General features: G+C 36.1%; 1 long non-coding RNA gene across 1 annotated transcript in view; it reads left to right on the top strand.

The window, feature by feature from the left end:
• The first annotated feature begins 214 nt into the window (after positions 1–214).
• LOC127953259 (uncharacterized) overlaps positions 215–26703 on the top strand; it is an 88278-nt gene continuing 61789 nt past the window's right edge. Inside the window, exon 1 of the long non-coding RNA XR_008153127.1 lies at positions 215–370. This is a non-coding gene — a long non-coding RNA (uncharacterized LOC127953259). The remainder of the gene's footprint in view (positions 371–26703) is intronic.

The following is a 26703-nucleotide window of genomic DNA, read 5'->3' as shown; positions in this document are numbered from 1 at the left end:
AATGAATTATAATTATTTATGCAGAAATATAATGATCTGTTTTATGTAACTTTTTTGAAAGTTAACTTTAATATTTAGTCTCTACCTGAAAGATATCACTTTAAAACTCTTTTGAAATAAAAAACGACTGTGTTTTTCTTTTTTTTGTGTGTTAGGCGCCTGTCAATCATTTTGCGCGTTCCCAGTGGCCAGTCCATATATGGGAAAACGGAAGTTTAGAGCGCGACAAATGAAGATTAAGCGGCTTTTGTTAGTGAGTTTGCATTTGTCAAACTAACGTGTTATCAATTTAACATCTCCTTACAATGGCTTAAACAAACCTAAAATCAACAGGAAGATCGAAGAAACAAGACCAAAAAGCACCTGACAGGTAACAAAAACATGGTTTGACCATGGCCTTTCGACAGAGGAAGTTCTGTAACGTTCACATAGCTATAACACCTGCATATTCTCAACAGTTTATTTATTAGTTGATTTAAATGTTAATTTGTTAATACAGAATAGATGTTTCTATTCTGAAACAACAATGAATAAACTGGAAAAATCTGGCCTTTATTGTTTAGCGCTTAGACCTACTTCCAGACAGTAAATAGACAATTAATTTGTCTTATGATTTTTAATGATGATTGACATATTGCCCATTTTAGTTCTGATTGCAACTCCTTACAGTCAAGGTTGTTTCAAGTGAATGGAAGCAGTGTGTTCAGTGCATGATATATATATTCTGTAAGAACTATTGTTTATTTATCTGAGGCCTGTGTTCCATATGTATCACAGACATGACCTTTTGCCAACCCTGTGATGTATCATGTAAAAGACAAAAAGCTAATAAATAATTCATTCCTAGTTACAGATAGCTAAGCTTTCATGAGGAGCACTGTGAAGGGCTAAACAATGATCTGAAACCCTAAGCCTCAAGCAATATTTAAATTTCCCAAGAATAAAAAAAAGTGATGCAGCACGATATAATGAAAACAGTGATTATGTCTTGTGTTCTGCTGATGTGTTCATAACCCTCTGCTGCTGAGTCAACAAGCCTGTTTACAAACTAGGCCACTTGATTGGATGCTGCACATATAATACAGCTGTATCTTTTAGGTCAGCATCGCTGCAGTATATTGACCGCTAGAACTGGGAAGGACATTCATTGATGCGTCAATCCGTTTTATGTGTTACTTAAATGACAGCATTTGTTTGCTTTTTAATTTACCCTTGATTTCTCCCATGACCCTTGAGCAGACTGCTCTGTGGGAAAGAGCCAGCTGTTAAAGATTCAGATGTTTGCGCAGCTAGATGATCTGTGAAGGTGTTTAGGGGGACACAGTGAGGTTTTACATAAGATTTTAACACTGCAGTTGTTAAATTGTGTGTGTGTGTGTGTTATGTTTACACTGAATAAAATGAATGCTGAGAAACACTCAGCATATTGCACACATTTCACAATGCAGCATGTCTTCATATTCCAGTCTATGATGTCAGGCAGGTTGCTTAAAAAGTTAATCCCCATGTATCATAACCTTCAGTCAAGGCTGCTTCTGACCATTTTTGCATCATATGTGATATTACAATAAAATGTGGGATGTATGGCATTTAAGGACAATGATATCATTATTTACAAGATTTCATGTGAGATATGCAAGTATAAGAACTTTTAGATTTTATGTGGCCAGAACACTTACATACATGTTTATTCATTTAGCAGAAGCTTTGTCCGATGTGTCTTAAAAATGAGGAATACACGAAGCGATTTTTCATCATAAATAGGCAATAAATACAAGAAGTGCTATTAAGGCACTCTGGCCATAACCTTTTGATATAAGGCAAGCTAAAACTCTTCGCATTTTTTTAGGGTAGATTTTTATTAAACATTTGTGTTATTTATTTTTAAAATTGTTTTATTTGTTGTTGTTTTGATTTGTATTTCTTTTCATATTTTTTGCTTGTTGTATTATTTTATACAGTAACAGTAGTATTTGCGCTTTGATATCTACATTTAAAGAAGAAATTAAGTTTATATAGAAAATAAAGTTTGTTATTATTATTATTATATTCTGAGAAGGGAGCATTACAAAATCCTTACGCGGACATAAAACGCTACCCATGGCAATAGTGTTAAACAAGCACAATTCATCAGGAAAACTGTGGACTTGGCAACACAGGAAGGGAGGCGGGAGGACCAGCTCATTTTCATTTAAAGGGGACATACACATAAACAGCATTTTGATATTCCCTAAAAGTGGCAATTTCAAAAAGCTATAAAAAATGATCTGTGGGGTATTTTAAGATAAAACTTTGCAAACACACTCTGTGGAGAGCAGAGAACAATTGAAAATTGTATCAATGCATTCTGTGGCACCTTTAAAGAAAAAGCGAAAGCATATAGAGGAATTGTTTTTCAGCTGCATGGCATTCCAGACTAAGTGTGTGAAGATCTTTCTGCTAGCAAGGAACAGTGAGTGACTTTCTGGAATGCAACTTTGCATTTCTGAGATTGTATAAACAAGGCATGGCTCACTTTATGACCTCTAGAGAGAATGTAAACTTGTAAAAGCGAGTGAAAGTAGGAGAGTGTTGGTTGTTCTGTATGCAAGCATTAATGGCCTGAGCTGCGACCTATAGCCAGTGCAGAGAGGGATAAATAGAGGTGTAATGTGGGCTCTCTTGAGCTTGTTGAAGAATTAATGCGGCTGCGTTCTGAATCATATGTAGACGTATCATTGCATTTAATTGAAGTACAGCCAGAACAGCTCTGACAAGGTCCTAGATGCGAAGTTGTGCAGCATGCTTCATTAGGAAGGGCATGATCTTCCTGATATCTTTGCAATCTGGTCTTTGTAGGTCAGCTGGTTATCAAAGATTACTCCAAGATTTCTGACCAAACTTGATGGGATAATTGTTTATGAATCTAGCTGGATGGTGAAATTGTGTCGTACAGTCAGTCGATGAGAAGCTCTGTCATTGCTAAGTTGAGCTTTGTCATGGCTTCTGTAGAGTTTTTATTTTTTTGGATGTGGTAACTGACTCTGTCCTTATTTTGCTGATGCTATCATTCATTTTTAAATGTATTATATCAATACAATACATATTTACATTTCTGGTCACATTTATTTCTGACAACTTTTTTTAAATACTGTTGTTCTTATGCTAATATTCAGTTGCTTAACACTATAAATTGCCTTTTTTTACTTGCTAGAGTTTGAAATTGGAGATTTTTATGTCTTAAGTTCTTCTGTTCACCAAGGTAACATTTAATTGATCGAATCGATACCTCTCAAAAAAGATATAGTAAATTCTGAATTATTCTGAATTATTCTTACTATTTGAAATAACTCTTTTCTTTATATATTTTAGAATTGTGTGTTCTTGTATTTTAAAATTCTAATTTTGACTGTGATGGCAAAATACCCTCATCTTCAGCATCCATTACTCCAGGTTACTAGCAAACCTTTTCACTCTAATCATTCTAATGTGCTAATTTGGTTCTGGAGAAACCTTTTTTACTGTCATCACAGTTGAAAATGTGGCTTAATGAAGCATGGAAATTGCAGTACAATGTTTTTTTTTTTTTTCAGATGAAATATTGAGTTTCTTGCAAGTCACGTGCAACTCAAATTTAGGTTTGAAAAATGACTAAACAGAAACACGTTTCTTTAGAAACGCATCAGTTTGTTGTTCTTTTGAGAGATTAAGTCTGTTCCATACAAAAGAGGAACACAGTCTTGATCTAACCAGCACAGAAATAAATATGGTTGGCTTAGTTGCACAACAAGAGAATGAGTATAAAGTCTGAAGTTTGAAAGACTGACTGCTCACAGGTGCACAACTGGAAGCTGCATTGAACAGCACACACTCAACTGCTTCATCCACATCAGAGAACGTTCTCAGACACTGGCCCTTTAGATGACACTTCAAAGAAAAAGCCACATCTGACTCTCAAATATGAAAAGAAAGGGGTTGATGAAAAAATATCTAATGTAAAAAGAAAAAGTGTCATGGATTAGGGCGGCTAAAATGACTGAAAAACTAAGTTTGAATTTTCTACTAGTTATATTATTTTAGAATTTAAAAGGCATAATTTCAAAAAAGCTTTTGGCTTCTCTCCTGAGGCCACAAGAGGGCGCATCGAGCAAAATATTATAATTGTAATAAAATAACACAACTATCTTTGAAAAAAGTGCATAATCTTTAAAATAATGTTTATAAACCATATATAATTAATAAAGTTTCTTAAACTGTTAAAAAAACAGCACCATGCATGTTTGTATAGTTTAATACAAAGGACTGAAAGAGTATAGGCTACTTTCTTTATTTAAAAACATGAGATACAGGGGGTTTGGAAAAACTGCCATAAAGTCTTCAGACATGTTTTTTTTTAAATGTAACTTGCATTGATTTGACATGGGTTTCTAAACATAGACGTCCCTCTTGAAGGTTAACAAATTTGATTATCAAAAGCCGCAAATTGATCTTTTCTGGTGTTTATTTCAGCAAACATTTGAAAGAAGATCTGATTATTGTGAAACTTTTCATTAGTCTTCTCCACTAGATGTCATCCTTATTAACCTTGCGCAATGTTACAACATAAAGTCTGTCACTCATTTATTCAGTGTTGGCGGAGATACTGTCGACAATTTGCGTGATTGGCAATGCTCAGGTAAAATTCTATAGTAATACTACAAATCTGTGGAAGCATTTGATATCACGCGTAAAGGGGGCATAATATCCGCAATGAATGAATGGTGGATGGTGAAACTCACTGTTTAAACCTCTGTTGTGCAGCACTTTGTTTGCCAAAAAAGAAAAGGGTTTTTCATTTTATTAATATCAATTAAATTACTGTTTTATGCCTTTATCTGATTACCAGAAAAATTAAGAAGAACATTTTATTTGGCCATATTATTGTTTAAAAAAGAACCCTATACAAAAAAGAAAACAAAAAGAAAAGGTTTAAAATACAGGCCTGTGGCACTTCAATTATTTTTTATAAATCCACCATATGTAAACTGATGTTTAGTGTTCATTTTTTTTTAAATATCAATAGCAATTTTATTAAAACTATATTCATTGAATGTAATAATAATAATAATAATAATAATAAAATGAAACCGTTACATTATCATGGCTTTCTCTTTCTATTTTGGTGACCTTGGGTACACATTTCTCTTAAACTCAGGGTATTCATATTTTTCATATTTAGATGTGTTGAAGTAATATATAAATTATAATTGATTGTATTTCCTCTTGTGCAATAGTTACTGTAAGTGGTTTGTCTAAATCTGAAGACTTCATGCAGCATGAATAGAGCTGCTTTTTGAATTAATCATACAACCTCGATCAGTTCTGTCTTCGATTCTGTGATTGTAAACAAGGTCAGCGTGTGACATGAACAATGTGTGATAATATACACTAAAATGTAAAACAGAGTGAAATATTGGTTGTTGGTTTAACCCTGCTGTGTAATACAACATTTGGATTGAGGCATGGTGACTTATGGGTGATGTTTGTTCAAAGGATTCAAATAAAGTGAAACAGTTCTTGATTCTGTAGATCTGGGGACTAAGCATCGCATGACAGACTTCTCAGCTTCAAGACACTTCATGAATACTGTACACACTGAAACTTTTGTCTTTTTGGTATTATGTTACATAAAAGTAAACTAGAAAACATATAGCTAACATCAAACTGTATTTTGACCTGTCGCACTTCAGAGGTCTTGACCATCTCTATTATGACATCATTTTGATATAATATTTTGAATAGATATTCAGTTCATTATAGTAAAAAAAAAAAGCCCGAACCAAACAATTTATCTGTCCCAAATTTTGCATGCAAAAGTTTCCTTGCATGATTATTCCTGTTAAAAGAAATGAACCATTTCCTAGTTTCAACACTTTAAAACCCATTTGACTCTTTTAAGGTATTTCATTATATTTAATGGCATCTTATTTTGTAAGAAATTTATTTAGATTTTAATAAATCCAAAAAAAAAAGAAAAAAAAAAACCTTCCCCAAATTTGCAATTTAAAATAAATAGAAAATGAAAATCTATTTTCTAAAAAAATTATAATAATAGTAATAATAAAAAAGAATATATATTTATATATTTTATAAATTTATATATATATATATATATATATATATATATATATAAATAATAATAATAATAATAATATTATTATTTTTTTCTTCCAAAAATGTCTTTTTGAAAAAGAAAAAGATTTTTTAGCTCAAATTTTTTCCCCTGTAATCTGTAAAGTGCATTCTGTGATCTCTTGATCTTTCCAGACCTGTTGCAGGTGTTGTGTAGCACAGTCTATAATTTACGTGTCACATCAACTATTTCCTTTGCATGTATGTGTTTGCAAGATTGCAAAAATAATGTTACAACATTCAGTCTGTAACAGGAAGTGTGCAGAATTTGGCAATGGCAAGTGATGAAATACTCTTGGTCAACATTACTGAGAAAAAAGCATTTGACATCCTTGTGCTTGGTGCTGGGGTCTGTAGTAAACATGAATGGTACCGTGGAGGAGACACTGTACTTGTTAGCTCTCGTTAGGAGGAGGCTGGATTGTCTCTGCTGGAGAGGAGAATGTATTATTCAAATGCGGCGCACACTGTGGGGAGGAAGGGGAAGGGGAGTGTTGTGTTGAAGTTCGAGGGCCTGATGATGATGATGATGGTAATGCCTGTCCGTAGGCTGTCAGCACTCACATCACCTGCTGGCTGTTTTCCCGAGCACACTTCAGCACTTCAGCCTCATCCAGCAGGGCAGGCCAGAGCTCGGCCTCCTGGAGTGGTGTGGTCGGCTCCAAATGTTTGCTGAAGATGAACATATTTCATAAAGAGTTTTTTTGCAATGAGTTTGAAGAGGTTATTAATGGAACGCATACTGGAGAAATCATTAACCAATTACCGCATGCAGTGCAATGAAAGAAAAAATACAAGTGTGATGTTATAAATACAAGGCTTTTGTTATGTTGTCATTTATCATTTGTGTGTATAATATATATGAGTATGAAATGTTGCTGCACTGAATTTTGTGGATATATTTGTATGAGGTTACACGAGCAATCAAGAGCATATGGGGGTTGCATCTTATATAATATATATTTATTTGTATTGCACCTAACCTTAACACTAGTCATAACAGCATTAAAAATGTATTATTCTTTGAGGGGAAAAATACTTGCTAGCTGGTGAATGTTGGGTGTTGCATTGTGGGTAGTTGCAGGGGACAAAGGAAAACTAAAAGAGGAGCTGAAAAAAGGAGAATAGGCCTATGAAAAGATATTGAATTTTCTGTGTTGTAGCTAAGGGTTTGTATGGATCAGGTTTGGGTGATGTATCATACTTTTTCTGTGATTATTAGAATGAAGCAGCGTTGTGAGCATGCATGCTTTTAATGCAGTTTTTGACCGCCTGAAAACGGTATCATTAAAGTTTTTTTTCTTTTTCTTTTAGTATTTATTCAAAAGTTTTAATTACATATATAGGTAACAACTACACAGAAATAAAAAATATGGTATGGGATTTACAGTAAAAAATATTAACAATATCTGAGTTTCAAAGACATGTCAAATAACATTTAATTCAACTGGGAATATCGTACAAAGACTGAAATATATATATATTTTTTTTAAAACATCAGTAATTTTTTGTTTTCTTTGCAACTTTTTTCTTACAGCATTCTTATTAGATGCTTATAAGTGCTTATAAGTGAGAGTTATTCATCACAGTTGTTACTTATTTAGTGAAAAGCATGCTTTGCTTAATTTATCCACTGACATTTAAATTAGTTCTTGTTTTGAATATTACAAATCAAAATGGGTCTTTTTAATCCCTTTGACCAAAAAAAAAAAAAAATTATTTCACTCTACATTTTAAATGTCTAAATATCAGACAGCCTTTATCCTTCAATAAAAAATAGTGTGTATTCCCCATAAACTGGTGTAGATTTGTGTACGTGTGTTAACTGATTACAGGAAGAAAGTCTCTTGAATGTTGAAACCTTAGCCTGATTTTTAAAAGAGATTTCACTCATGGGTTGTGAAATGAATTGTGTCCTAAGCATGTCAGTCAGCCAGCAGATGATCTTTGTGGTCGTAACTCGTAATCAATTAAAATTTAATCCAGCATGACACCTAGTTGGCCTCTGCAGTGGCAGTGCAGCAGCCGACAGCATTAGCGATGCTGCCAGGCTCTTTTCCAGGGCATCAGGGCAATGTGAAGTGTGACCGTAAACAGCACCTTCCCAGGGGCTCACAATACCAAGTCACCAAGTCACCAGACGGGGGGAAGTAATCGCCTCCATTATGCTCTAGGTGCTCTGGAAAAAAAGCAAAAGGGGGAAAAAAAGGCAAAGAGCCCTGCAGTTGTGTTGCCACGGATCAGAATCCAATTAAACACTGTTTAGTTCTACATAAGCCGCCAGTCATAGCCTGTTGACTCATGAAATTAATGCTTTATTGTGACACAAAAGAAACCAGTGCACAAGAATGCACAGCATTTCCTAAGGCTGCATTTCAGACAAATTGACATAGCGCACATATATACCTGGCAGATGTTAACACCAAAGTGCACCCTCAATGACAAAACAACACCAGGGTATCAATAATCCTAATCACGTGCCAGAACTGACTTTTATTTCTTTTTTGTCTAGTCCTCTACAAAAGAACGTCAATATGCCTAGGATTTGTTTTTTTGATGTTTGATGGAATCCATTCTACTTGTGTTGGGATGCATCCTGGTGCTTCTTCCACGCTGCAGCCTGTCAATGTAAATAATGACCACTGCAGTGCCCCTGTGCATCTTGAAGGCAATTTATGAATGCGTAAAGACTATTAAAGGTTAAGGGTTGCAAACTTCTACCGTCGTTTCTAATGGACATGGGAGAAGCCCTGCGAAGGTGACAAATGAAGGTCCTAAAGTTAAACGCACTGTGAAATCACAAAAAGGAAAGCTTTAAATGAGTAAATAGCATTCATGAACCTAGTCTGCTTAACACTAGCAGAGACACTTGCAATGTAAGGCGGCCTGTATTTCAGTAAAACAACAAATGCTACAAAACCACATGAAACCAAAATGAATACATTTAGTATATACTTTTAAATTTCATTTTTGTTTTTTATTAAATATAATTAAAAAAATTCTCTTTTTATCAGCACATATGTTTACCTGCACCCAAATGATCTGTTAGTAATCAGATTGATGGCTCAAAAAGATTGGAAATCCTTCATGTATACACATCTAAATGACATTATTACATGGTCTTTCTCTTTTCTAAATGAGGTTTTGTTGGGAATACATGTAGTGCACATGTAAATGAAAATATGAACAGAATGTAATGCACAGTTTAGGGTTCATATGAACAGTCATATTTGATTCATTCATAGTTGATGTTAACGGGATGGTTCACTAAAAAACATTATTACTCTCAAGGCAAGCTGCTCCAAACCTGAATTTATTTCATTTGCTGAACTCAAAAGATGATATTTTTTAAAGAATGCTGGCAACCAAACAGTAGTTCCCACTGACCTCCAGTGTGGATGTAAACATACTACGGAAGTCAGTAGGAACCAGAAATTGTTCAGCAGAAGAAAGAAATTCATACAGGTTTGGAACAACTTGAAGATGAGTAAATGATGGCAGAATTGTCATTTTTGGCAGAACGATCTCTTTAACTTAACTAATGACTTTGTTTAAAATAAAATAATAACTGAATGTCCGTGAACCAATACCGTGCCGGTCTCCTGTTGCTCATGTTTAGCAACGACTATTGAGATGAATGGGAATGATAGCTCTCTCCAGAACCTCCCCCATACCTCACTAAAGAGAGTCCCAGTGGTCAGTGTTAGGATAGAGGCCCCTTCTTACTGTTGCATGGGGCACTTTTGCATCTCCAGCTAAGCAGGTGTTCAGTTTCACTAGCCTAATATGTGTTTGTGTCTGAATGCCTCACCAGAGCACGAGCAGCCCTGTCTGAACCACTTTGGATCAAATTAATTCAACCAGGTGTGCCCCCACACTGCTGGGGTGCAGGTGGCACCTGCTACATTCCTTTAATTAGAGGTAAAACAGCTGTTTCTGTATATTCCTATGAAATAAACCCCCTCTGCCCACACTCCCTTCGGAGCATCTCCTTTGAATCAAGATGCAGCGAGTACGAGCGACTTTTGACTCTCAGGGCCATCGTCAGAAGGACACAATGCAGGATGCATAAAGAGAAAGGAAAGGTCTAGAACACTTCCAAGAGGGACTAAATATTGTATCAGACGTTTGGACACTGATTCAGATGATTCCAGCATGTGGAAGTGAGATTGAGAGTGATAGTTTGACAGTATGTGTTCATAGCAGTTGCGCACTGCATAGAGAGAGTCATGATTTGCCCACTGACTCAGACTGACTGGACTATGGCAAGTCCTAATGGCAGAGCAGCAGGGGATTTCATGCACACTCTGAGTAACAGCAGGGGAAATCCCATGAGACACTGGGGGGAAGGAACGGTTTAAGAGAGCTTTGATGGTGCTTCACAGTGACAGAGTACTCTCTGTCCAGGTCCCTCATGTTGGGTCAGCAAGCTTTAATAGGTGACTTAAGGCCTGTTCATCTCACCAAGATGAATGTTTGGCACAGAAATTCAGGGTGATGAACATTTTGACTGCATCTGAATTCATACCTCCCTTCTTGGAGAGGAACAGTAGACAAATGTCCGACTTCACAGTATTTATAAAACAGTAGGCAAAAATAACCCCGATGACCTGCAGTTTCTGGTGAGATTTAGAGGGGCACTTTCAGTGGACACTTTACAGTCCCATAAGGCCATGGGAAAGGGTTTGTGAAAGGCATTGAAGCTAAGCAACTGACACTGGTAGGTGACATGACAAGGACAACGTGATGAATGTAGTACATCTGGATTCCATTCATACATTTATTTTAAATTACAATAAACGATTGTGAAGTCATTTATTCATTTATTCAAAAGAAGCTATTTTGGATGCAAGTGTTTTATTTGTTAATAAACTTTTAAGTTGTTAATACACTAATGTTCTCATTTCTTTTCCATCACTGTGAATAAAGTTGGTCAACTTTTGGTCACATGCCCGGAGGTGCTGCTGTTACATAAAACTCAGTCTTGGTGGCGCTCTTGAACACGGAGTTAAGTGGCAGTGAATTTCAGAGGAAGTGGCTCTTGTCTTTGTACTCTTGTGTTTGATGTTGCTGTTTAATATCACCACGGTGAAGACGAAATGGCAAACTGAATGAAAACAAATTCAACATTTGACAGTAGGTGGCGCTTAAAAGCATAAACGTGACCCTGAAGCACAAATTGCCAAAAATACATTGTATGGTCAAAGTTATTGTAAGGTTATTATAAGTAAAGATCATGTTCCATTAAGTTATTTTGTAAATTTCCTACAGTAAATATATTAAAACTTTTTTTTATTAGTAATATGCATTACTAAGAACTTCATTTGGACAGTTTTAAAGGTGATTTTCTCAATATTCAGATTTTTTTGCACTCTCAGATTCCAGATTTTCAAATAGTTGTATCTCGGCCAAATATTGTCCGATCCTTAACCAACCATACTTTAATGGAAAGCCAATTTATTTATTATTCAGCTTTCAGATGAAGTATAAATCTCAATTTCAAAAAATTTAACCCTATGACTTGTTTTGTGGTCCAGGGTCACAAATACCCCTGTATTTGAAAATATGTTAAAGTTGGTGTTTCTTTCTCTGTTTCAAGTTTCAGAACCGTTTTTCTGTAAGCGCCACCTACTGTAAGGGAGTGAAATTGCATTTTCATTCAACCCATCTGCTGTTTTATACTCATGGGTCTGAATGTACAAATCTCATGCAAAAATCTGTCCAAATTGTTGCCAAACGTTTGTGTTAATGTCAACAATCCTATTTACTGCAGAACTGAGTATATGTTATAACTGTGCTCTTACATTCCCTTATTGTGGTTAGAGTATGTTTTTAACCTTGAATTCTATTTCTTGTATCATTAACAGAAACCAGCCAGAGTTGTGTGTACAAACCCAATAAACACATTCTATCAAAATTAATTGTCTTCAGCAGCACAGCTACACGCACAGTTATTTCCTAGGCGTGAGAACGATGAGTTATTACAATGTAGCTTGTTTCTAATAAGTCAGTTTTTTCTCCTGTTTTCAATTTAGTTGGAAATGTAATGATCCGCTTTCATTTTCATTGTGGTAAATGAACTGATTCTTTGCTATGGAATGCAAGATGATATCAGTAATGAGAAACAAAAACAAAGCTGTTCCGGTTATTTTTTTATTTTATTTTTTTTCAAAGGGGGGATTTAGGACAAAACTGTTAATGTAGTTGGGTGCAGCTCTCAGGATGATACGCATGTGTGACCAGCAGAGGGCAGTAGTGCGGCAGCGATGTCACCAGACACTGTGGCTCAGCACTGCATTAGCAAATGTGAGCAGAATGGAAAAGAATCTCCCGTTTTACCCACGTTCATGGCTGATGGCTCCTTATCATCTACATGTATGAAGTCTGTTTTTCTATTTTCTGTCACATTGAATCCAATGACAGTGAACATCACCCTCTGATTTCTAATAGCTCTAAGAGCAAATACAAAATGGCATATGAGGTTGAAAGTATTCAATAAGCCTCATTCATTCAGACATACAGTGAATTTCAAAAAAAGAACATGGCAATATAAAATTTGTAGTGATCTGAAAACATTACAATCTTCATTGCTGGCTGGATAACGTCTGATACCTAAGAATGTTAGTATATCATAAGATTGTATATAGTGCACAACACATTATATCACAGAACTAAATTATGTGCTCTTTGCTATAGCATCTATCTGCATTGCGAGCACAAACATCTCTCTATCTGGGTCCATATGCGACACAATCTCAGACATGTTTTACGGTTCATTTTTCCAGCTACGTGATCAGAACAAATACATAAAGTCGGCAGATGGGTCACATGACTTCCTCTCTCTTCCCTCCAATAGCTGAGCTCCTGCATTGAACTGATCCACCTTTGCATAACATTTTAATGTTTGCATAAACTTTGGTTACCAGCTCTGTGTTTAGATATCTTTTTATAGATGTACACTGGACATAACGTCCCTTAAACATTTTAAAAACAACACATGACTGCCAAGGCCCACTTACACCAACTACGATAACTATAACGATAACTAACAATGCACGATAACATACCGTCTATTATAAGCAAACAATGCAGTTATGTTGAAGATTCAATGTTTTTTTTATCATTCATCACCTGTAGAAAATAACTCCGAAAGTGATTCTAACGATATACAGAAAATTGTTATTATTTCTTAAGCTATGTTACTGTCCTTGGTGCAAATGGGCTTTAATGCTGAGCATTATTAATGTGTCAGTGCAGGAGCTATAATAGCGTAGTGCGTCACACCATTGTTCCACTTCAGTCAACAACAGAATTCACAAATAACGCCAACATTCATTATACGCGCGCATGTCCCATAAGACTTTGATATGTAACTCCGACTGAGACAGCAGTTGCCTACATTCCCTCCCGGAGAACTCCCTTTCTAGTACACACCTGGCATAAGGACTGCAAAAGATGGCTTGTGGCAGTTTGCGAACAAACAAAACCTTTTGGGTGTGTGGGCGTGTGACCTTGGGACACATGCCCATTTTCCAACTGGGTCAGCAGTTACCCTCACAGAGCCTGTGCTCTTCTCCAGCACAAGAATCTCATGCCCGGGGTGGATGCCTTTCCCGTCTTCAGGCTGCACGTGGGAGGGGAAGCGTTTGTGCTCGTTTGCCGTGGGAGTGAGAGATTGATAATTCTTCTGGCACCTGTGACCTGCCTCGCTTTCTGCCGCTGCCAGCTGCCTGGTCACATCACGGCCACATGAGGAAGATGCCCTGTGACAGAACAGCCAAGTTTTACAGCAAACACTGTTCTAGGCCACTTGTTCTACTCAGTGTTTCTGAAAAGCTCTTGAGCCGTGTGACGTTATTGCGTATGTAGGTGCAATTCCGGCTGTCACGAGTTCTGTCGGATGAAGCCAAGTCTCGTTTGGACCCGAGCGCAGTTGACTCTTATTAGTTGTGCTTGACTCATGTGTCAGTAGATCATTTCAAATGCTGCTCCTAGTGTTACACGTCCAAGTATGCCCCTCCACGTGTCATGTTCTCATGTTCACTGATGTGTTTAAAATTATGTAGCTTTATTTGGGATGAAAACAGAGCGACTGGAAAGATACATTTGAGGGTATAAGCAACAAAGGTTTGGTTGGTCGGTTGAATAATTGCACACAGTGGTTTACATAGTTGTTTGAATTATACAGGTTTTGTATCATGGGTAATTTTTGTGTTTAACTTTTACACAAACAAATAAGTTGGTTTTAGCTGATTATTGTAGTTCTTAGTCACTGTACTTCTTTTTAGAATCGGGAAGCTTGTACTATTCTGTGAATTTGTTTTTTTTTGAAGTTGTAAAATAAATAGATTATTGGAGTACTTTGTATAAGAAATGTAATGTTTGATTCAATATGTTACTTGGATTTACTGACAGGGTTAAGACCAGTTCACACTAAGAACAATACTTATAATAAAGATAATTATATTATGAGTGATAACACAGACACAAGTAAATGCAGCTTTGTCATCTGCTATTTTTAAAGTTGCATGGATACTGATTGGTTGTAAAAGTATCAGCTGAAAAAAAAAAAAAATTCCTGAAAGTGATTCCAATGATGTTGTTTTTCTTTATAGTTGTGATGTAGACTCAAGCAATTACACTGATTATTAGACTTTTAATAAACTTTATAGTTATAGCTATCATTATAGTTATTGTTCTTGGTGTGAATGGGCCTTTTAAAGTTAAAATGTAAAAAATAACTGGCAGTGAAGTCCTGAAGTCCATTCTATAGAAGTGAACTGAGGACTTTTAATTTGTTTCAATATATAAATACCATCTTTATTTAGCAAGTAAACTATCCTGCCATTCTTCTTATTCATGTACTGACAAACAGCTGCAGTTTTGATTGGTTAAATTAAATAAAAATTAAATGTTAGATAAAATGTTTCTGGGGCAAGTTTTGAACCAAATATCTTTCATTTTGTAAGCAAATAGAGAAGATCAATCAAAAATGGAAACACTCTGCATATAGCTTCCAGACGTTTGTTTATTGAATGTTTATCTCTTCATTCAGAAATATGAACACAGAGTTGCATTATCTTCAATGCCCATAGGCTGCACATTACCTGAGGAAAGTGGTGATTTCAGAAGCTACCAATAATTAGTGATCAATGAAACAATAAAAGAAAAAGGTAATGAAATCTGTCGAAAATAATAACTAGCTGCTAGCTGAATAGATTCAAAATGAGATCTATTTAGGTTTTAGTTCAGCTTTGATGATGATGCACCAACATCATTCCTTTAGAGACATGTCTTGAGTTTGAGTTTGAAAGTCTCTTCTTAGTTTCTTCAAAGTGGATGACTTGTATTCTTATGGTGAGCTAATTCTAGAAAATGAATCCCTTTAATCACTTCAAATGATCAAAATGAATTTAGTCTGCACATTTCTAATGTTAGATAGTGGGCTGTTTGTTAGCAATGTCTGAAATCATCTGTATCAGCGTGCATATAAAAAATAATTATTCCTTTTTCGGTTTTGCATTCAGTTGTTCGTAATAACTAATGTTTCACATTTAGGTGAAATTTTCAATGGTAATAAAACAAAAAATGTTGTCAGTAGATTATCGAAACGAGTCTGAAGGTGCAAGTTGTTCATTATGATTTAAGTCGATTATTATAATAACTATTTTTGTGTATTTAAATGTATGCTTTTAATATTAAGTGAATTAAATGCAAATATATGCCTTGAATGTTAATAATGTAAGCTTTTCACACTGACAGACAATTACATTTGACACTTTTTTTTAACAACTAACTTTAGGAATAAGCACATTTAGAAATCGCACCAGCATAATGCCGATAATTTATTCTGATCTATAACATTCCCACACACTAGACGTCTTGTTTGAAGTCCAGTGCAAGCAGTTCTACTTCTATATCCACGAGGCTTACGAATGCCATTCTGTTTGGAGGTTATTCTTATTCTGAATGGGAATAAGGGAAAGTCAGAAATGAAGCTGAAGAGCTATAAGTGAACTGGCTGAAGGATCACGTTTTCCCATAAGCTCCTTATGCTACCTCTAACCTCACAGCTCGACTGTTTAATTGTTTTCTGTTATCTGCTGAGGAAAGTTCCCATGGGCACTGTGTGCTGTCAGTCTATGCAATAGTTTAGCTGATTGATTCTTTGACACCATTAGAGCGACAGATTTGTTCTTTCTTTCGTCGTAATAGTTTGTTTTATGATCTAAAACGATGGCATTGATCAAGTTTTAGCTATTTAGGAAGTGATATTTTAAAAACATCAATTTTTCACTGACTGCGAGAACACTGGAACGGTCTTAAATGTCTTCTAATGGTTCAGACCAGTTTAGAGTCTGCAGGTGATCTCAATGGCAGTATATGAAGCTGTGGCACATTCATTTTCAGACATTTGCATAGACTCAGAAATGATATTGATGGTGTGTAAAATGTTAGCATTTCACCTACACAAAACTTTAGGGATTTTTAGGATTAGGTTCATATAATAAATTATTGGAATGAATAGTTTGAATCATTGTGTTAAATCAGTGAGATGATTTAAACATGTTCAATAACAGTTATGTAAGCAATTAACCTAATTTGACATTTATCATTTTTATTCTGTACTGTGTAATTTCTGGTTTTCAATTCATTTCAAGCAATTCCATCACTTGTAAAGACTTTAATTTTCACTTGAATAACATTTTTGAATCAGTTATTAATTAACTGTGTATTTTATGTATATTTATTCTCAAAATATACTTTCAAGGTCACTTTCAAAAATACCCAGTGGTAATAAAACCATATATAATTTAGTAATTTAAATATAATAGAATTAAGATTTTTACATTTATTAAGCAGCTTATATTTTCCTTTACTTTCTAAAAGCCGTTAATATGTCCACATTTTACATTACAGCAAATGCATACCTGAACATTACATATGAAACTAATATGATCATGTTCCAATGACTTCTCTTGATCTATTGTATAATGATAATGTTGCTTTTTTTTCGCCTGGCCCCTCCTCCTCAGACTTGATATACATGCAGGTTGCCAGATTAATGACACCAACAGGTTTTCCACCAACTGGCAGCCCATGGTGGGTGGGTTTCACAAACCAAAACAGAGAACCATATTTCGGCAGAAACGCACATTTTCAAAGGAGAACAACTGACTAAAGCATTGTTTTTCAGATAAACAAGTATGTTAACTTCGCATGTTTCTTAAATATCTGCAAAAATATTATGTTATTTTTATGCTTTAGTAGAGTCAAAAACATACTGCACCTTTAACTAAAGCTAAAACCATAAAAATAATGAAAAACCTAAACGTATATATATTTTTTCAGCTACTGTAGTTGACAAAGCAACACTTGTAATTTGTGTTTAGTCTATATTTAATGTGCTGAAATAATGTAAACTTGATAAACTAAAAGTGAAACCTACTTAAAATTATGTAGGCATATAAAAAAATAAGACAAAAATGTACAACAAATTCACTAAAAAAATAAAATAAAAATTATAACAGAAAATCTAACTCAAAATATTTACAAAAACTATAATAGTATATCAGTGATGCTAAAATAAAACTAATATAAAAACATCAACAGTGGTGCCTCACCTACCACGTCATCTCAGGTGAATCTATGTTTGATGATGCACAAATCTTGTAATTTCTCCCATTGTCAATATATTGTTTAACTTTAAGGAACACAGGCCTGAAAACTGTCTCGATCCAACACCTCCAGCTATTCTGAATGCAGACGATGTCTTTTTTCTTTTGACAGACACAGAAAACAAAACCTCATTGTTATACAATGCTTGACTTGGACAGTTTGCCATCACTTAAATCTACAGTGGCCATCTCAGTATGTGCCAAAGACTATTGTCTTTAAACCCAGACGACAGCACATCTCAAAAAGAAACATGACTCCATTCTGTCTTTGCAAGCAGATCAAAGACACTTATCAAAGGAGCTCTCGTACACCTTCTCAGAGAAACAGTGGAAATTAGGCAACAGGCGCCATGAGAATTACAGCGGTTGCTTAAGAATCCGTGTCAGTGTTTTTTCCCTGAAAATAGAAGAGGAAGCAATTAAATTGCAAATGACTGTCTTCTTTTCTTACCAAAACATCAATCCAATTCCCTCAAAGGCACAAATAATGGTATATTATTGATGTATTAATAACTCCTGTTCGCGGTAAAGTGAATTTGGCTTGTCGAATGTTTTTCTGTACAGTAATGCTGCATTAAACAGATTCAATTCCACAGTGGAAGAACTCCATGTTCCTATTTCACACCCTGTTTGACGGTCTTAATGGCAGAATAGGTTTCCTGAACTTTGTGTACCATCGCAGCCTGTCCTCAGCCTCAGGCATCAGAAATGCCGTCACACACTCAGGGGCACGATAACCGTCCTACCTGTGCAATAGAGACGCTTCCTTAGTGGCTGATGCTCCCTTCTCGCCTTCATTAAAGCACAGTCATACATCTTCCACGCGCATCTGTGGTGTACAGGGAGCTATGCCTTCATCCAGAGAAGCTCTCTGACATACACACTGTATCATCTGTGGCAACCTATCAGCACTGGGCTAACCTTTCTAATGCTGATTTAGAGGGAGATCTAATGGGCTGGGGAAAGGTTCGGATGATACGCTTCAACCCCCCCCCCCCAAGCTGAACAAAAGAGCCCATTGAGATCTCTTGTTCTTTGTGAGATGCACTATGAACCATCAATGACAAGACTCCTGCATCCTCCCTGCACTGTTGCTATAAGAAATCCAGCAACTAAGGGCCTTGATCAATTAGTCAATTTCTCAACTTTGGCCTGCAATCAGTGGTGTGATTCTCTATATACTTATGTGATGATTTAAAAAGGAATAAATAGTGTAGTTTTAAACAGCACCACACACGTGCGTTGTAGACTTACATGGAAGAGAAGAAATTGTTAAAAAAAGATGTTTTTTTTTTTTTTTTGTGTACAAAGTATTCTCGTAGCTTCGTAAAATTACGGTTGAGTTACTGATGTCACATGGACTATTTAATAATGTACTTACTTCTTTTCTATGTCTTGAATGTATCAGTTGTGTTGCTGTCTATGGAGGGTCAGAAAGCTCTCGGATTTCAGCAAAAATATCTTAATTTGTGTTGTGAATATGTCTTACTGGTTTGGAACAACATGAGGGTGAGTAATTATTGACATAATTTTCATTTTTGGGTGAACCATTGCTTTAACATTTGTATTGACATCTATAACTATAAAAATAATGTTAATTTTCATTTTCATTTAACATAGACTGTAAGTGAAAGTGAAAATACACCACTGTTTAAAAGTTAGTCACTGGGGTCAGTAAGACTATTAAAATATTTTAGTCATGTGCTCTAATCGGGTTGTGTTTATTTGGTACTGTAAAAACGGTTATATTGTGAAATATGACAATTTAAAATAACTGTTTTCCATTTTAATATATTTAGTAGCGTAGTTTATTAATGTGATGCAAAGCTGAATTTTCAGCACCATTAATTCAGTCTTTAGAGTCACATGATCCTTCAGAAACCATGCTAATATACTGACATTCTGCTGCTCAAAAAAAAAAAAAGAAATTCTTATTAATATAAATGTTGAAAACAGTTGTGCTGCTTAATATTTTCTCTGGAAACCGTGATACTTCCCCACCCCAGAATTCTTTGAAGAAAAGAAAAGCATTTATTTGAAAATAGAAATTTTGACCAGTTTAATGCATTCAACAAAATACACAATTAAAGAGTTTTAATTGTAATACACTGGAATTTTGTTAAACATGTCCAGATAAGCCTCCTGTTTATTTTATGTACAGAACAAGTTATTTTAAATGCAATGGACAATATTCTGAGGCTCTAAAACAAATTATTGCGAGTAGACTTTTACTATTACTATTTATTACTAGAACTATTTGGTAGGAGTGATTCACAAAATTTGATCTATACCCAAATGTACATCCATGATAGTTACATACAGCCAGTGTACAGAGATATATGTTCAGGCATCTATTCCAGTCTCAAAAGCTGTAAATGAGAGCAAAAATGTTTCTAGTTTAGATTTATGTGCCCACAAATGATTTCACTTTAAGTTTAGAGGGCAAGTGGAAAGCACACAAATCTGTGCTGATGGACAGATGTTTGATGTAAGGAAAATCTGAAAGTGTTGGAGAGAACTCTGGGTTCAAACAGAATATAGATTGGTGTAGGGAAGCATTGGTCCCCAGTGCTCTGGTGCCACATGTTGCTTCCCAAATCCCTTTCTAGTGAGTGGATGCAGCCAGTGTCAGGGGGACTTCAGTACGTGAGGACTGTGGTAATTGAAACAATCTGTTCCCATGGCCTGCAATGGAAGGAGGTTCCAAGATTTGCCGGTGTGTTTGAGGTCAGAACCCAGGTAGGATGTCTTCTGTTTCTTTGAGCCCTATTAGGAATCTGCAGGCCTCCTTCTGATGAGCTGAAGCCCTCGTCTGGTCAACTCTTGGCCTACTTGTCTGAGTGGGTCCTTAGGAGATTCCACTGCTATCATTTGCGATCACTCTTGAACTGACAGTGCTCCTTCAGGATTCCTTCATCTTAGAGATGAAGTCGTGTAGACCCAAACCTCTCTGTCCGTGGTTGGATTATGAATCAAGTCAGTACCTTGATGAATTTTCTAGCAATGCCATATCATTAAGTCAAAACCATCTTGATGCAGGAAAACATCACAGTATTCTCCAGCTTCAGTATTCTCCAGCTTCTCCAGCTTATCATTTCGAAAGATTATTGTATAAAACTTACTGTTTGGATTCAGGTAACCTTTTAGTTAATGACTACTGCAGTTTAAACTTTTAAACACAGACTCACTTTTTTTGTGACTCACCTCTGAAAGTAGAAAAAAGAAAAGGAAAGAAAAACACACTTTTGTCTACACATTACATTTTTACATTAATACATCTGGCCTGGATTTGGCCCAATACATAACTACATGAACTTGCCGTGAACAATATTTTGCAAAAGAAGCTGTTAATAAATTCTCTGAAAATGCACATTGTTAGTTCATGATAATTGTTGCTGTAAATAATGTTTAAAAATGAGACGTTATTATAAAGTGTTACCAAAATTTGAGTTATGCACAGACAAGTGCCTGTTCTGCATTTTGATAATCTGAATGCACAGCAAAGGTGATTGGAAATGTTTAAACTAAATAACTATTAAGTGTGACATTGGGTTCTGGAGGAAAAATCCTATTTGTTTCATAATTTTTTTTATTTAAACTGCTTACATTTTTACTTAAAATTGCTGCAATAAACGTTAAATATTATTTCTACAGAAACATTATCTTTAGATCAACTGTTTTTTTTTTCATTTTTAATTACATTTGCATACATTCCTTTAACATAAACAGCTTTGTACATTGCTTTTTCAACTACATAAATTTTTAATTTCAAGTTTTGCAATTGACTTTAAATATTGTTTCTATATATAAACATAATATTTAAATCAACTATTTTATTTTTAGTTCTTTAATTAAATTTAGTTGTTAGGTAAACAGTCTTGCACCTTTATTTTTGTCTGATTTGTAATCATTTTTCAAAGACTTTAAAAAAATTCTTATTTGAAAACAAAAAATACAGAACCAATGCCACTAAGAAGTGGAGGGCACTGTTGCACTCTATATAGCCTATCAGTGATAGCAAAAAATATATTTTTTTAAATGATTGTTGCATCATTTAAAATCTGTACCTGTTCTGACGAGCAGGAACTTATGCTAGAGAGTGTCAGTGCATTGTACATTTGGAGTAAACTTTGGTCTTTAAGCCCAGTTAAACCTTTCCGCTCTATAGCATACAGTGAATTTGAACTTGCTCCATCTTTCATCCTGATCATATTTAATTCATGCTTTTTATTCAAGGTGCTTCCCCTCTTTAATATATAATTCTATATGCCCAGAATTTTCATATACAATTATAATAGCTGAAAGTACCTCGTTAAACTTCTTTCAAATGTTTTCACCTAAAATATATTACTTGCTTAAAGCACCCCTCTGCTCAAGGTTTAAGTGTCTTTTTATCACCCATATTAGAATACGGTGTTCGCGTAAGGCCTTCCTGCACTGCATCGTCTGATAATCCTTAACCTGCCAGTGTCTATCTGATTTAAATTGCCATGGATAATGTGATCATCTTGTCAGGGAGAAATCAGGCATTCAGCACACTCCAGAGCAGAGGAGTAGGAGGGAGAGCGAGGGCGAGCGCGGGGGAAGGGAAAACGTCAGGCAGGTCTCAGGTGATCTCTGCAGAAGTGTTAACTCGTGTAATAGAACAGGGCCATGCTCCTTCAGCCGTAACGCAGCATACATAAATGGCCACATAAATCCTACATTCATATCAGAGTCAATGGACTCCCATCAAAGAGGCTTGGGCAGATGCATTACATTTTCCGGCTCATTTAAACATTTTGCTCTCTTTTTTTTCCCTTTACGAATTAGATATGCTTTGTTGCCGAAGACACGTCCACAGAGGAGGACTAAGTGTGATGGGTCTAATTCGAGCTGTTGAGATAGGTGTGATCATGTTGTGAAACAGTCCATCTGTCTCCCTCTGTACTCATTGATTGTTTCGGGGGCGAGGTGCTTCATTATTGTGTTGCGACTAATGCTGTCCTTGAGTTTAGTAGGAAAAAATTATTAAATATGATACTTGTGCCCCCTCCTCCCCCCAAAAAAACTTCAGTTTAAGTCACCGTTAAATATGATTTGCCCCTGCTTGCCATAAATGAAAAGCTGAGCCATAAACAGAAATCCAAACCATTATCTTCCCTCAATGACAGTTGAAGGAGGCTTCCTCATCAAAGCTTTTTAATTGGATCAAATTACAGGCAGCGAGAGCCTGAACCCTTCTTGAGTTCATGAAGCCTAACTTTCAAATCACTTCTAATAAGACCTCCATACTTCCTGACAAAGGCAAAATGCAGTAATTTTGCCAACACTGGTACTGAAAAAAGAAAAGGCTTAAAAAAAGACATATTGGAAATTTTCACACCCAGTTTGTGAACGTAGTTGATTAAAAGCCAATAGCTGACTGGACCCTGCAATCATTTGCTCATAAAGTTCACAGTTCCTTTGATCTGTAAAACATAATACTGCTCCACATTAATGTAATAGTTTGGATATATTATGTTGTTTTCTTTGCATCAAGGCACTTGAGGATTCGGTTTCCTTTCCGTGCACTCAAAATCCACTGTGTGCTACCGTGAAGTTGAGATGAAACAAATGTAGCAACAGATTTTTTTCTTCCATATTGTGACATACATACGAGTGTAGTGAAATATCAGGAAAAATGTAGGATGTAGACATGGTTCTTTCCATCAGTTGTTGACTGGATTTCGAGATGTGGGCGTTTCACTCAAATATGTGCAAGCTTGCGGTCTATTGCGGAGGGGCGAGGTTTAAAGTTACTGTGAAATCAAAATTAGTCTGACAATTCTTATTTTTTATTGGAATATTGAAATGTTTGTTATAAATAATTGGAATTAAATGCATATTTACTCAAAAGTTTACTCAAAAAATGACTTCTCTCATGATATGTGCTCCAGCGCAAGAGCAGGACAATAATGCCTTCCCTCCAGCTACCAGTCATGTCACTTACATGAGTTTGCAGCAATAGTACAACAACAAATTAATGATTCAGCCAATTTGAGATGGACAAAATCAAGTGTTGCTCTCTAATTTTTTTTTTCTAGTTCAAGAAGCCATTTCACTTGGACATACGCCAAAAAAAGAAAAGAAAAGACAATTTCTATTTCATGCCAACTTTAAGTGGACTGGAAAAGTCTAGCATACATTCAGAGAGAAGTTGTTTCAGGTGAAGATTGATAAATAAAAATTAAAAATCAAACACATGCATGGATTAGTTCATGAAATCGATAACATGCATTTACAAAATGTACATAATATGCCAACTAGTACCAAACATGGCGTAATAGAGTAAAATATTTATAATAGAGTAATAGACAAGTTGTATGTATTGAAATATTTGGTGCTTGGCCCATCTCAAGTTCTAATCTTCCACATATGGGTAACAATGGGAGTATTGCTGCAGATGGTGGAGCGCTTTGTCGCTCAGAATAAAAACCACAAGTGTGGCGGCATGCTGTCATTGAATCTGTGTGCTGCTTTTGTGTTGAGCAATGTTATGGGGAGTTGAAAAGGAAGCCTGCATCCAAATGAGGCCAGTGCTCTGGTATCTCAGAGCTCAGCGAAGGGGACAGAGCCAGGGTTGAAGGAGATGTTCCTAATCCGAGCACCGCTGTGGTCATCATTCACACTTACCCTGCTGACAGTACACCATGGCAGGGCTACTTATCTCGTCCTTGCCACAGAAAGAAAGCGAGCTCTCCTAATGTCCTGCACAATTATCATATGCCAAAGTATTCAGGGTGCGCTTTTCTCTCCATTCCTTCGGGTGTAATACCTGTTTAAACTAGCAGTCACGTATGTGTTTGTGCCGAAGTGCCTTAAATATGACATCTTTTTTCTTCATTTAAAGTGTTGGTTAAGAGATAATAAGGAAGTAATCTGCCTATGCAAAAATGCAAGGAAGACCCATGCTGAGGTTGCTTCAAAAGCCCTGCCAATGGATCTGTGGAAAGGGATGGAGTCCTCCATCTGTACTAGGAAGATATATCTGGAGTGACATTAGGCCTCTCCCAGAAAGCCCTGGGATGCCTTCTTAACTGAATTGCCTGGTGCTATTCAACTCACTTGACGCAGCGTGTCTTATAATGAAAGCCAAGACAGTGTGCTTCCCATCTTGGGTAATGAAATTCAAAGGTTTTCTTGGTTCTGTCTGGTGCTTTTCAATGCGCTCCCACAACTTTTTCCGCATCACTCAGAGAGCATTTACATAAGCCTCTGAAATATTAATCCCTGATATATCTTTAATGATAATGATTGGATAAAGATGGCAAATAGGAACAAGACTTTTTGGACTAGCTTGCAGAAGCGCTGGAGAGAGGGCAGTGCAGCTTGCCTCTGTACATCCGATCTCTGTGGGATCTGAAGACAATCGAGGAGAGCTGGAAGATTGGCTTCATTGTGATATTAATGAAAACCCTCTCACCCATAGACAGTGAGCTGTCATCAATTATAAATCATCGGGCTCATTCGAACTTGGTGGTTTGGAGAGGCGGAGTTTGGAGAAATGAAAGAGAATGCACTTAATCATTTCTTCCCCAGCCCATTACATAGCATGAGCGCATTGCCGAAAGTTATTAGTGCACTGACACAAAGATACGCTCTGTTTATGGAAGACGAGTCACAGCGTTTTATTTCATAAAGCCCATTCTCCCAGCTGTGCCTTGGATCTGAGTGTTTCAAAATGCTCATCTAGCATGAAGGGTCATTCCAGCGATATTAGAAGAAAGCTTATTACATTCCAACTGTTTCTGAGCCATACAAATATAATTGTTAGATCAATCAAGAAGAGGAAAGTTGTGGTCCATGCATACAATTTTACAACCTACATAGCCAGCGTGACTTGAATTAATTCGTAAATTGAAATGACCCCCACACCCCCGGAAACACTATATTCCTCTTCGAATACAATCTCTTATTCTGCTGAACATATAAGGAGCAATTTCACCATGTATATTTACTTTCTCTGAGGAAAAACCAACAGAGTAAAATTGGATATTTAACCGCCCTTTCTTTCAGCTGCTCAGAGGAAGCTGCCCATGGAGTTTTCTCTCGGCCACTCAGTCATTCGATAATAGTTGATCAAACAGCAGATTTGAAATTCAGAGAGTAAAGTATACCTACAGTATTTGGTGAGGACAGATGATGTTTGCGGCTAGTGTGACCTTTAAAATCTGTTTCATTAGTGTTAACAAGACATTGGAGCAGTCAAGGGTAAAAGGGGTATCTGCTCGGCCCTTTTCCGCCACCTCTGCTCTGATTCTCAGAGTTTTTTGGAATGATCTCTTGATTCCCCACAGTCACAATGTGACTCTGAAAGTACATTTGCATTCACACCAGCCGTCTCTAAGCAGAGTTTGTCAGCTTTGTTCAAAGAAAAGCTGTTATTTAGCCGGCAAAGAGCTCAGAAACAAAAGGGGAACAGCAGGCTGGTGAGAGCTACTGGTGTTCAACCATGAAATGAACGGGCCACATTGGGTTCTGATGCCGAAATTCAACCTGTCAGTGTGATCCTTGATCCTTCGGTGCCATAAACGCGTGGGAATGCCACTGTTGGGCATTTATGTGCAGTAACTGTTATCCCATTGAAAAAATAAGTAGAGGCAGTTAGTCACAGGAAAAAAAAAGCCATAATGCACAAAATCATGGTCTGTAATTTCTTTAAAATAGAAGAGGGAACAATACACCAAATGCACACCATTATATACGGCAAATGAACCTATGCTGAGCATGTTCTTTTAAAAGTTATGCATCAATTAAGAACAAATAAAACAGAAAAACTGCAAAAAAGGAAAGAATCCCAGTAATTAGGGTTTTTAATAATTGTTCTTTTTCTCCCCGAACAAAACCTCTGCAA

This window comes from Carassius gibelio, chromosome B3, assembly GCF_023724105.1.
Source record: "Carassius gibelio isolate Cgi1373 ecotype wild population from Czech Republic chromosome B3, carGib1.2-hapl.c, whole genome shotgun sequence".
Classification (NCBI taxonomy): Eukaryota; Metazoa; Chordata; class Actinopteri; order Cypriniformes; family Cyprinidae; genus Carassius; species Carassius gibelio.
This window is presented reverse-complemented; position numbering and strand designations above follow the sequence as displayed.